Raw genomic sequence first — 12,633 nt, 5'->3', positions numbered from 1 at the left:
CTTACTTATTAGAAAACAAAATGTGGTTAGGTGATGAGTGGCATTTTTATCTCTTTTTTTATTAATAATCAACAATTATTTTTTCGAACTACTTAAGCTTGGATAACAAGGCCAACGAAATGTATCAATGCATTGAATGATGGTAACGTTTTTGGTGACGTCAGAGAGTCTGAAATCCTGAAATAATGGAAAGGTAAATGGGATTTTTTGGTATTTTTGCAAGAAAGAACATTTAATGTTAATGATCCTGATGAGTTAAACTATGACATATAAGGGTGGTCGTTATTTAAAAAAAAAATCATGTGTGCAATTCACACGTGGTTGAAGTGAAACCTTAAAAATCATTTAAAAAAAAATAGAAAAAATATAACTTTTTTTTTATTTCATCACTTTTTTTATATGACAACCTACAATAAATTTTATACCATCTGAAAGCTTATTGTTATTTCAGCTCAAAATATTTATATCGATCATGTCTATATAACATCTACAAAAAGAGCTAGAATTTTTTTTAACCCAATTAGTTTTCATAAAAAAAGCAAAACAATCAATCTCTTTTCTCTTCTAACGCCATTAATTCCATTTTTTAAAAGATAACCTATACCTAATAAATTTTATATCATTTTAAATTTTATATCATTATTTACCTTTTATATGATGCTTCAATCATATTTCTACCATGCCTACAAAAGAAGTAAGAATTTTTTAAAGCCAACCATGTCGAAATTTCAAACTGAGATTACGGTACTCTACTGCTGGCTTGTCATCGGCAACAAATCAAAATATAACTTAAAATCATGAACAAAACAATGCATACTGATACTTAAAATTTTCTCTTAAAGCTAAGTCACTACACACTAGATAAGCCTTGACAAAAGCTTGTAAAATTAGCATTTTCTGTGGTTTTATGTCCCTTTTTTCAAAGTGAGTTAAGATCAAAATCTAAAATATAATCAAAGTTATTTTTTTAAGTAGAATTCCAATTGCATACCAAGTTATCAGATTTGGAATTGAAAAATTTAATTATTTCAATTTTAAAATTTTTAACATATCATAAATTACTGAAATACCAAATTTAATTACAATTTCACACCAAAAAAAAAAAAATATATCCAAGAAAAAAAAAAATAACAACAACTTTAATTTACGTTGTTTAATAGTCCCAACCACTGGATTGCATTTAATTTCAACTCTGGATGATGCGATCGCATCTTTAAATTAAAATTATATAATTTAACAATTTTCTGTTATTAAATCAAAATTGCCACAAGGTATTTTCGTTATTTTCATTAATTTTAATTTCATTTTCGAAGGTTTTTATTTTTTTTTTATTTTTTCACAATATTATTAAATACATTTGCAAGCAATTTTAAAATTGCATTTCAAAACGTTTATTAAATGTTACCATAAATCTTCAGAGGACATTATTTTTTTTTTTGTTTTTGTTGTTGTTTCTGCGGAATAAAAATATAAAAATATAAAAAAATTAAAAAAAAAAAAAAACAAGAAAAACATCGTCACACCACGCAACACAGAACACAAAATGAGGACATTAAAATTATTCCAATGAACATATTCCTCCGCAAAGTAAACATCATTTTAATTAAAACTACCCGATGTCCTTGAATGTCCGTCGAATCGTAATATACCTACCCCCATCATCATACATATATGGCCCATGCATTCCTTCATATCAGGCCACATTATTTGTCAGAGAGCCATTGTATAAGTAAACATTCGCCATTCTAGAGGTAGTATGTCGCGGGGCTCGATGTCGTCAGGCCGTATTATAATGCCAGTGATAGGCTTTGATAGGTATGTCCTGACTTGGCGTTGGCTCTGATGGCCCTGCTCAGGACTCGGGTCGGGTCGAAACGGCTCATGTATACACCCATATTTTAATTACATTGTCAAGTAATTAAACATTAAAAATACATTGGCCAACTGACAGCACATTGCAACGACCGTTAATTGTCGTAGAGGTATATCTACTGTGTATGTTCCGTTTTGCCATAGCCAGGACTTTGATGAATGGGGTGTTGCCTGGTGTTTTAATATTATAAAATGAAAACAAAATCATTTACCCCTTGAGCTGATGTTATTTTTGTTTTATTTCTTTTTTTTTTTTGCAGAAAAAAACAAAAAAAAAAAAAATAAAATTAAATCGAAGGATAATTACAGAGTTTACTTTGTCTGCATAAATTAAATTTGTCTGCATTCTAATTAACGATTTCGTGAGTCCTTTTGTGTGTTGGTATTTACAAGCTTCGCAGAGACATGGTGGATTCTTTCAAGTTTCCAATTTCCTTGTGAACCCATCGTCGCATGGAGATTGGAGCCGTCCTCTGCGTTGCGCTTTCGTGCTTGAACGAATCAGAATCAGCGCGTCCATTGCCGTTGTTGCTGATGGCGACATCCTCACGTTCCAATGACTGCCCTTATCCAGATGGCCATGTGCCTTGTGTCTGAGCTAATCTTTGTTGCCAGCATCTGTCATCTTGCGACCAGTTCATTCCTCTTTCAACATTTTTTTTTTAACTTGACATTTTCTTGTTGTTGTTGTTTTCAATTTTTTAAATTGTTTAAAGAACTCCCGCAACCATCAGACGGCAATGATGATGATGACGAAATTGCTACTAGTTAGATACAACCAGGCCAGAGTTTGGAATGGAATTGAAAGTCGAGAGAGAGAGAGCCAAGCGACTCATCCATTTCACGGTCGCCTTTATCTTAAATTTCCGTAGACACCTCTGTGAGTTGGATAAATATTTACGAAAGACGGCATTTGCATAATTTTGTGCACTACAACACTACCATGGCAGCTTTAGCTGTTGGTATAATCTATGAAGTCTAAACCTAAACCCTTTTCATCTATCTTATATAAGGATGATGGTTCTTGCCTTGGAAAAGCAAAAAAACAAAAACAAAAAAAATGGGTGTAGTTCTTTGAGTTTTTGTTGACATTGTGGATTACACTGGAAAACGAGAGGAGACGATGGCATACTGAATGTGTTTAGCATATTTTAATTAAGGATATTTTCCAAAGTAGTGAGCAGAAAAATAGATTAACATGAAAAGTTTTTTTTTTTGTTTTTTGTTTTTATTTTGTTTATGTATTCATAGGACTTTAGGAATATGGTGTTTTTTTATTTTGTTTTTTAAACAGAAAGTAAGAGAATCCTTTGATCCCGAATGAAATAAAGGACACGCGAGTTCATACCAGATGTTTAATCATTTTTCGTTTGATTTAAACTTTGTCAAAAGCTGCGGGTGTGTTCATTAACAAAACATATCCTTTTATTTCAAATTTGTATTCTCAATATCTAAAAAGCTTGCAAGATAAAATTTAAAATAATGGCGGAGTATATGAAAGAATTTGGTTTGTAATAATGTTCGTTTTTGGTTTCCATTGGCCTAGAGAAACATAGGTTCAATTGTACGTTTATTTGTTTTTTTTTTTTTTAATTTACAAAGTACTTTGATTACACTCTCAAAAACTGGACAAAAGTCCAAAAAACTGTTTTTTTTTTAAATGTATTTTTAAGAACTATTAAAAAGAAAATGGCCTTATATATAATTGAGAATAACGAAACTTACATTATTTTTTGGTAGGTACCCCAAAAACTCTGACCCTCTCTAATGACAAAACTGTTCTCAGTTTAAGGTCTCAGTTTTACTGTCTTGAGTTGTTGTTACTAGGAGCTATTACTGTAACCTCTTCTAAGTATTATCTTGGGGTTGCCGGTAAGAATTAAGAAACAATGTCTCATATTTACTTGATTTATTATGGCAAGTAGGTATTGGCTTTGTGTAGAAAAAAAAATCGAGGTTTTGATCAGTCGATCTGTGCGTCTGTGCGTCCATCTTAACATCGAGCTAGGGCCTAAACGGATGGAACGATAGATTTGCTTAAAACTACAGATGATTTTTACGCCATCCCCTAGACTCATTTTTTTTTTGTTGTATTTTTTAATATTTCCTTTTTTAATTGTTATTTTCTGGAAAATGGCTCTTACGATTTTGATTAATTTTGGTGTACCTACGTCTTATTAATTCTAATGAAACTGCTATTTTAATTTTTTTTTCCAAAAAATGTCAAGAACGGAAATATTGCCGTTTTTTGCAAAAATTGACAATACTTTTAAGGTTCGTATATTTCATCAAAACATAAGCTAATTTTCTCCAAAATTTACAGACAATGTATTGCATATTATTTTAAAGTTTAAAATTAGACCAGTGCCGAAGCCTTCAAAAACATTAATAAGTATGAAAAAATCATAGTAGAATGAAACCCATTGGAAAAGGAGGTGAATACGATAAAAATGAAAGGAAAAATAAATTACGGGGGAGCCGAGTTGGGGAAGTGGGTGGATTGAGTTTTTAATGGTAAAAAATGGTGTATCTCGATTTTCGGCAAAACTACAAGTCCCATGGGAAAAAGTTGTAGGTAATAAAAAGATCTACAACTTATGTATTAACAATTTTTTCACATAACCTCAAAATTTATGTGAAAAATTAAAAAAAAAACCGAGTTTTTGGTTTTTTATTTTTATCTTTTTCTACGAAATTTACTGAAAACCTACCTTATTATGTCTCAAATACACAGTAATTTATTTGATTCAAAATATTTATTTTTTAACATTATTTTGACTTAATATCAAGAAAACACCCTAATTTTCAATCGAAAATTCACGTGTCAAAATATCAGCTTTTTTCAAAAAATCGGTGGATATTTTGTTGGTTAAAATCTCTACTTTCTGATGGTGCAAACAAAAATTTACATTAGTATACCGTAGTACATGTTCTAGGAAAATGCAAAAAATGAAAAAAGCTTAAATTCGAGAAATTTTTTATATCATTATTTACAATTTTGGCCTATTTATCAAAATTTATACTTTAATAACTCAAAAACCGTAAGATTTATCAATGTAACATAAAATCAATATATTTAGAAAGTTCAAAAATTTTTGTTCTTTTTTGGCAATTCCTTGAAATCAGTTTGGATTGCTATATTTTTGCATGCGCGTATTGCACTTCGAAATTTACAAAACACCCCAGTACCTACAGTAAGTGTAATACGCCCCAATAAATTACGAAGTAAAATACTCATCAACATTTTTTTTTTTATTTGCTTTAGGTATGCTTAAGAATTACATTAAATTACAAAAGGATGACACTGCGGCCATTATGGTCAAAAACGAAAATTATTACAGGACCGTTTTTAAAGAAGTTTAGTTTTCAGCGCATATCTTGCCATATGGCGTTGCACGAGTTTTTTTTACCATGTATACATACCAGATTGAAACATATGCGGCCGCAAAGCATCGCAAAATTCTATATTCCAAAATCAAATAATTTAATTTTTCTAATTTAATACATTTGTACCTACTTTTTCCTTAGGGGCTTTTGTCACTGTTGTGGGGCGTTTTACCCAGCAAATGAGTTAAAAAACGCCCCACTTGAACTTTTTTTAAACGATTTATATATAATATATGCTAACATATTTTAGAACATATGAATATGCCAAAAGTAGGAAAAAAGACTATACTTTTTATATTTACCAAAAAAAACTATTAATTTCCTTTATTCTTTTTGTTTTATTTAATTCAAAAAAGTGGGGCGTATTGTATAGTTTTAATCTATTTTTAAAATTTTTATATCATCGGCATCCGAAAAAGATGAAATTATTTGAAAATCATGAGTAAATAACTTGCAAAGCGGTGGGCTAAAATTATTTTCCTCGGGAACGCCTGAGTGTAACAATGGGATCGGTTCAAAATTCTGGCTTCAAAATTCTGCTTTTCAAAATTCTGCTTTTTTAACGAAAATTCTGTTTTTCAAAATTCTGCTTTTCAAAATTAGCATTATACTTGAACAAAAAAATTCTACCAATTCTGTTTTTTTTTTTAGCAAATGCTCTGACTAAAGAAAAATACACCTCATTAATGTAATTCAACATTGGTACTTTCCAGAATTTTTTTGTTTAAATATTGCGAATATTTTTTAAAATGCATAGACTGACTTTCTTTCAAATAAAATCTATATTTTATTGGAACCGATGTTGTTTGATACAAAGTATTCCTTTTCTTATTCAAATTTTTGAATATTCATCTTTATTTGATAAATTAAAAAATTTTGAATTATTTTCGGAAATGTTTAGTATTTAAAACCTTTTCTTAATATTTTCAAATTTATTCATTTATAAAACAAAAATTAATATGCATTCAAAGAATGACAAATTATGTAGGTAAGTAATCAAATAATAATTAGATCATTTTTCAAAAAGATGATTTTACAGAATTTTGCAAAAAAATTAAAAAAGGGTTTGGAAAATGTTAAAAAGCGCGCGCTTTTTAAGATTTTCCAAACCTTTTTTTAATTTTTTGCAGAATTTTGGAAGCAGAATTTTGTAAAGCAGAGTTTTGACAAAAGAATTTTGACCCCGGCAGAATTTTGACAAAAGAATTTTGACTCCGGCAGAATTTTACCCCAACCCTGTAACAATTTGTTTGCTTTCAATCAAATTGTGCAAACAGGTACAAAGTTTAATCAAAATCGTTATATAGCAGTTTTTGAGAAAGTTGCAAAAACTTAACAAAAGTACACTTTCTAAGTGAGATGTAAAAAAACAACTTTCAGAATTCCATAAAAATCATCTGTACCAAAATTTGATTAAAAATCCGTCCACCCGTTTAGGCTGTGGAATTTGTAGAAATGGACCCACAGACCGACGCTACGGACGGAATTACGAGACTCACTTTTTGGACTTCTCCATCATCGTAATGTTGGCATTCATTTTTTTTTTTTTGACACGAAACCAATACTTGCCCTATAGACAGAGCGAGTAAAAAATCTCAAAAATTTAACAGCTTTGAAAATTAAAACTTCCCAGAACCTCAAAAACATAAAGGCTCTATTTGATTTATGTTTTTCTAAGAAATCCTGCAATCAGGAACACATCTAAACCAAATTAATCCTGACTTCCTTGAAAACCAAAACTAAATCCAAGAGAAAAATATACTTTTATATCTGCAAATGCCAAAAGGTCACAATCTTCGTTATACCCCATTACCAATCCCAAAATGCAAGTGAAATTTCACTTTCAATTATAAATCAGTCATTGGAAAAGCCCATATATACTTCGAACGAAAGAAAATGTATAGAAGGAAAATTCTTCTTTATACTCGCCATGCTGCTGCTGTTTATATGCAAAAGAAAGACAAAAAAAAAAAAACGTTTTATTTTTTCTCTTGTACTCCTTTTTGCAAAACATTGCGATACAAGACAGCAACAACATTTGACAGCCATGCAATATACAAAAACCCGGCAAAAAACGAAACAACTTTGTGAAAGGACTCTCACTGAATTTTGCTCTCGTATAGGTCTCATTTCTCTTTAGTATATCAATGGTGGCTGTTGTATGGTGGGTATGATGGTGTATCGTCAAGTATTTTGTTGTTGTTTTGTTTTGTTGTGTTGTGTATACTCAATCTCTGTTTATCCCTTAATATTTTGATAAACAACAGTGGCGTAGTTTAGTAAACAAAACATATTCGGTTAATTTTTAAAACATTTTCTAATAGTTTTTGATTAATTTTATCCGCCATTTTGTGCTAAAACGATAATTAAATAGATATAGATATCAAATAAAGGGGAAATTGATGAAAATTCCAAATAAACTAAAAAATTCAACAAAATGGGTGCTAGCGCCACCCATATTATTCAAAATCAACCCCAACAAAAGCTCCACCTCTGTCTTGCATTTTGCACAAACACACACAAAAGTCTCCAACTCTATGGATGAAAGGGTGGCTATCAATCTGTGTATCCATACATTCCTCAACTGTGGGCTGGCTATGGGACTCTAGCTCCACCAACAGAGAGAACTCATCGAGCTCTCTCTCGGCACACATACGATTAAGATAAGGGACACACAAATGCGCTTTATAGCAGTGCCATGCTCTAGCCCAATGTATTAGTTAGTGCGTGGGGTTTGGGTGTCACTCGTGCTCTGACAGTAGTGGTGAATTATTATTTTTTTTTGTGTTTGCCAATTTTTGACAGAAGAAAACGTCAGAAGCATTCACCAACCACTGTGTGTACAGTGTGTGTAATCGGCCTCATTGCCTCTCCCAGCAGTACTAACTACTCTTTTGTGTGTATTTTTAGTTGCGTATACGCCCTGTAGCCCCACCGTGTCGTCATCGTCATATCGGTTGGTTTGGCATCAATGGAACTGGTGCTGGCACTGGCACTAGCTCAACGACGACGACGAGAGGCCCAGCGCGTGGTACAATTCCTTGCGGTATTTTTTTTGCTTGATGTATGTATGTACGTGATCGTGATGGTATGTATGGTGGCAGAGGGTAGAAGCAGGGTGTGTGTATTTTTGCTCTGAATGACGCCAGTGGTAGATGGCAACACACAGCAAACCATTAGCGGCGACCGTTTTACGCGAAGCACTCGCATTTATTCTCAGTACTTAATTGCGACGGTAACGGTGTGTATGTGATGTTAATTTCGCGTGCTCTCGCTCGCTCGCTCGTTCGCTCGCCAAGGCTCTCTCTCCGGATGTGAAAGACGAAACAGTGTGTTATAGTTAGTTTTTTTTTTTGGTCGTTTTCGTCGAGCATACGGAATAGTAAATAATAAACAACGGTTAATTTCCGTTAATTTTATATATGCAGTTTATTGCAGGTACCGTTATTAGTGTATAGTCTTGTTTTTTTTTTTACTGTGAACTATATGCGCTAAATTTATAAGGAAATTGTGCGTTTTTTTGTGAAGAAAAACCACCTTGCGGCGCTATACTCTTGTTTTAATGCGGAAGCAAATCGAAGTTCCGGTTTTTCGTTGAGTGTGCATCACGTTTTTGTTTTGGTGTTGTTGTTATAGTTGGGTCGCTTTTTCGTGCGTCAAGTTTTCGTTGGTGTGTATTGTGTTACTGCTGCAATCGAAAAGATAAACACAATGACGATGGACTGCTTGCAGTAGAATACACCTAGTTTCTGGAGTTTCGTTCGAATATTGCCTTGCTGTGGAATTTGTAAATTTAATTGTAGGTGTGTACACCTTTCACCCATTTCTAGGTTGTAAAGAAAAGTGTGTTGTGTTTACCTGAAAATATTTATAGTCAAGGTGTGGTGTTGCGAATGATGGGGTTGAGGAAAGTGGAATTATGGTGTCGGATCTTTATCGGTTTCTGTGAAATCATGTCAATCTGCGTGTTTTTTGCTTGCCATTAAAGTGCGTTTATGCGTAAAAGGTCCTCATTGCAAATCATTGAATTGAATGGAAGAGGGGGTGTGGTAGGTTTATTTTTAGGCCAACTCTGCATATGAATGCGGCTTTTGTGCAATAATATTTAGTGCAACTGTCAAAATTGATATAGAGTGATTGTTTGTACTTGCGCACATTCGAATAATCCTTTATCGGTTTTTATTTTTTATTTTTGTATGTTTGTTATAAGGGGGGCATATAAATAGTTTGGCTGGAAAGTTTTGTTTAATAAATTCTAATGATAATAAATTGACCTCCTTTTATGCAAAATTCCATCTAAGAAGTTTGATTTAAGATTTAAATTAGGTATAACCGGCTTTTATCTACGCATGCGCAAAAATATGTATATGCTGTGACCTGAAGTTGAGAAAAAGTGAAGATCTTCAGTTTAATTTGACTGATCAACTTTTCATCTCTACAAGAGCTGCGTTCCTTTGGAAATATTTATCTACTTTTTAGTACTTAAAGCTGCTTTGAACTACTTTTTCAGTATAGCAAAGTAGATCAAAGTAGTTTTAAGTACTAAAAAGTAGATAAATATTTCCAAAGGAACGCAGCTAAGGACACTCACAATTATAAGTTGTTTTGTTATAGTTTTTTGGTGTGAGTGTTTTTATAAAACTTTGTGGCTTAAATTTTCATAATATTTTTCTTATGTAGAATAAATATGAAATTTTCAGCTAAAGGGTTTTTAAATTTTTGTAAAAATAACCAACTAAAACAGAGGAGATTTTGAATAAGTTCATATTTATCAAGAAGATACTCCTCTTTAATTTTCTTTCTTCTCCAAGAAAAAATCCGATCATCATTCAATTTCCAAATTCTAAATTCCAGGTCTATTAGTAATCACGCACTAAGCAAAATTTTGTTTTTAGAAAAGAAGGACGTTTTGATTACTCCTTTTATTTGGGATTATAATTTTAACCGAAAGTTTAACATAGGAAGCGTAATTCATCATCTTCAATTCTACACAAGATCTGTTGTCATTAAACCTTCGAACGAAGTTTGCTACACTTTATATAACGTTCTCGGATAAAAATGAAAGTAGTGTTAAATCTTTTGAAAAGGCACAGACTCGGCTTATGAGCCTCGATGCAAATGTGTCACACGAATTGTCAATGATAAAGCTTATAGCGATCTCATGTGATCGATTGTCTAGGATATTGATGAATCATTTGACGTATAAGTCTCACTGTGGTGTTCTTAAAAAAATATTTTTGAGATAAATTAGAATAAAACAAAAAACAACTTTTCAATCTTAGCCTGAACTTCGCTAAAACAATAAAATAATTTATTATTTATAGATTTAATTCCTCTGATTTTGATTTATTGACAATTGTTAATAAGTCCGACGGCCATCTTAGGAGTTGGTTTAAAATTTTTAAGTTATAGGTATTACAACTTGACCTGGAGCCTGCATCATTTGAAGAGGTCACTAAAAAATTATATATATAATAATAAATAATATAATGAAATTTATGTTTTAAATATTTATAGCGCCAGTATTTATAACCCTCGCGGGATAGTTTCACTCTTACAGGAATCTTTTCGAGTGCCGATTTATTAAATAAAGTGTCAAAATGAGTGCATTATGTACTCGTAATAGATAATTCTTGAAGAGTCGTTATTCTTACGAAGTTGAGTGCCGGAATTTTTATTACGCTATATTTTTTGTCGATTGTAGCCTTAAGTGCTACTTTACCTATTAATAAGAGATATAAAAGATCAAGAAGACATCGAGGACTATCGAAAACGTAGAAAGTGTTGAACAAATTGAATCATTTATTATTTTCAAAATATGATAAGTCCATGATATAAAATTTTTCAGGAGAAGAAAAAACGTTCTATTTTCTATTGATGTGTGCAGCAAAATTTGTAGAAAATATATTCTGTAGAACTTTGGCTGTAGTAGACTGTAGTTTCCAAATGAATACACAATTTTTTTAAGCCTCAATCTATCAAACAATAATTGTATTTGAGATTGAAATAAAATGTTCAGAGTGCTTATTAAACTTTACAGACGCTTTTAAACTCAAGATTGTTAGCAAGTAGTCTATTATAGCATTTACACATAAAGAAGCTGTTTACGTGATAACGTCGTCAGAAAACAGGTTGTGTGGTTTTGTTTAAAATGAGTCAATTCAAGAGTTTACTTTTTTAAACAATCATAATTTAGCTAAATAAAAATACATTTTTTATTTTCTCATTTTATATTAATTTTTTTATATTACAAAAAAAAGTTATGCAATTAAAAGCCAAGTATTTCTTCTTTTATTTTTAAATTTTTATAATGAGCAAAGAGTATAAAAATAATTTATTGAAAACAATCAAAAAAAGCAAAGAAAACATGAATTTTTATCTTCTCACGTCATTAATTCCATTTTTTTCCCTAACAACCATCATACCATTTATACCATCTGAAAGCTTATTGTCTTAGCTACAAAAATATATATCGATCAGGTCTATGAGACATCTACAAAAAGAGCAATTAAAGAAAGCAAAAAAAACATTTATTTTTATGTTCTCAGGCTATGGAATCAATTTTTTTGTTTGACAACCTATACAAAATATAAACCATGTGAAAGCTTATTATTTCACCTTTCATATGACGTATCAATCTCATTTCAAAGATGCCTACAAGAGAAGTTAGAATTTTTTAAAGTCAACCATGTTGAATTTCCAGACTGAGATTACGGTACTTCCCACACTGGTGTCTGTTCGGGGGGCAACAGATCTCCACTGGTATTTTGAGGTTTTTCGCAAGTTTCTTGATTTAACATTGTGTAGCTTGTAGTTACTCTATCGTTATGTGTGATATACCAAATGAAAGATAATTGTATCAGGAAGCTCATAGTTTAATAAAATTTCTATCTGCTCTTGGCCAAAAGTTATAACCTGTTGAATTTTAAAATTTTATTTTACCGTTATCTCAAAATTGTGTTTGCGAAAATGATTGAAACTTCGCACATATTTAGTCGTAGTCATGGTCATTACTCCATATACTTTATTTATGTATCTATTAAAGATTAAAAGATAAAAATAAAAAACGATGAAAATCGGTTAAGAACGGTAAAAAAACGTGTTTTTTTAAAACTTGTTTTATCCGTTATTCAGTCAAAGCTCACTAAACGATTCCAAGTTTTTGCACATGTATGCATAAGGTCAAAACCTACATGTCATTTTTTGAACGCTCCAAAAAAAAGCTAAAAATCAAAAATTACCCAAAAATACCCATAAAAAACAAGGTGTTTGCAAAACGCAGAGTGTTGGAAAAAAATCTGTATCAGACGCCAAATTTTTTTTCCCTCATCTTTCACCTGGCACCCTTAGAATTGTCAAAAAAAATGTCCCCTA

At 31.4% G+C, this 12,633-nt stretch overlaps 1 protein-coding gene across 1 annotated transcript in view; it reads left to right on the top strand.

Annotated features, from left to right (window-relative positions):
* The first annotated feature begins 8,777 nt into the window (after positions 1–8,777).
* LOC129916613 (nucleolysin TIAR) overlaps positions 8,778–12,633 on the top strand; it is a 256,413-nt gene continuing 252,557 nt past the window's right edge. The window contains exon 1 of the mRNA XM_055996658.1: positions 8,778–9,062. The gene's annotated coding sequence lies outside the window, so the exon portion shown is untranslated. The remainder of the gene's footprint in view (positions 9,063–12,633) is intronic.

Source organism: Episyrphus balteatus, chromosome 3 (genome assembly GCF_945859705.1).
Source record: "Episyrphus balteatus chromosome 3, idEpiBalt1.1, whole genome shotgun sequence".
NCBI lineage: Eukaryota > Metazoa > Arthropoda > Insecta > Diptera > Syrphidae > Episyrphus > Episyrphus balteatus.
This window is presented reverse-complemented; position numbering and strand designations above follow the sequence as displayed.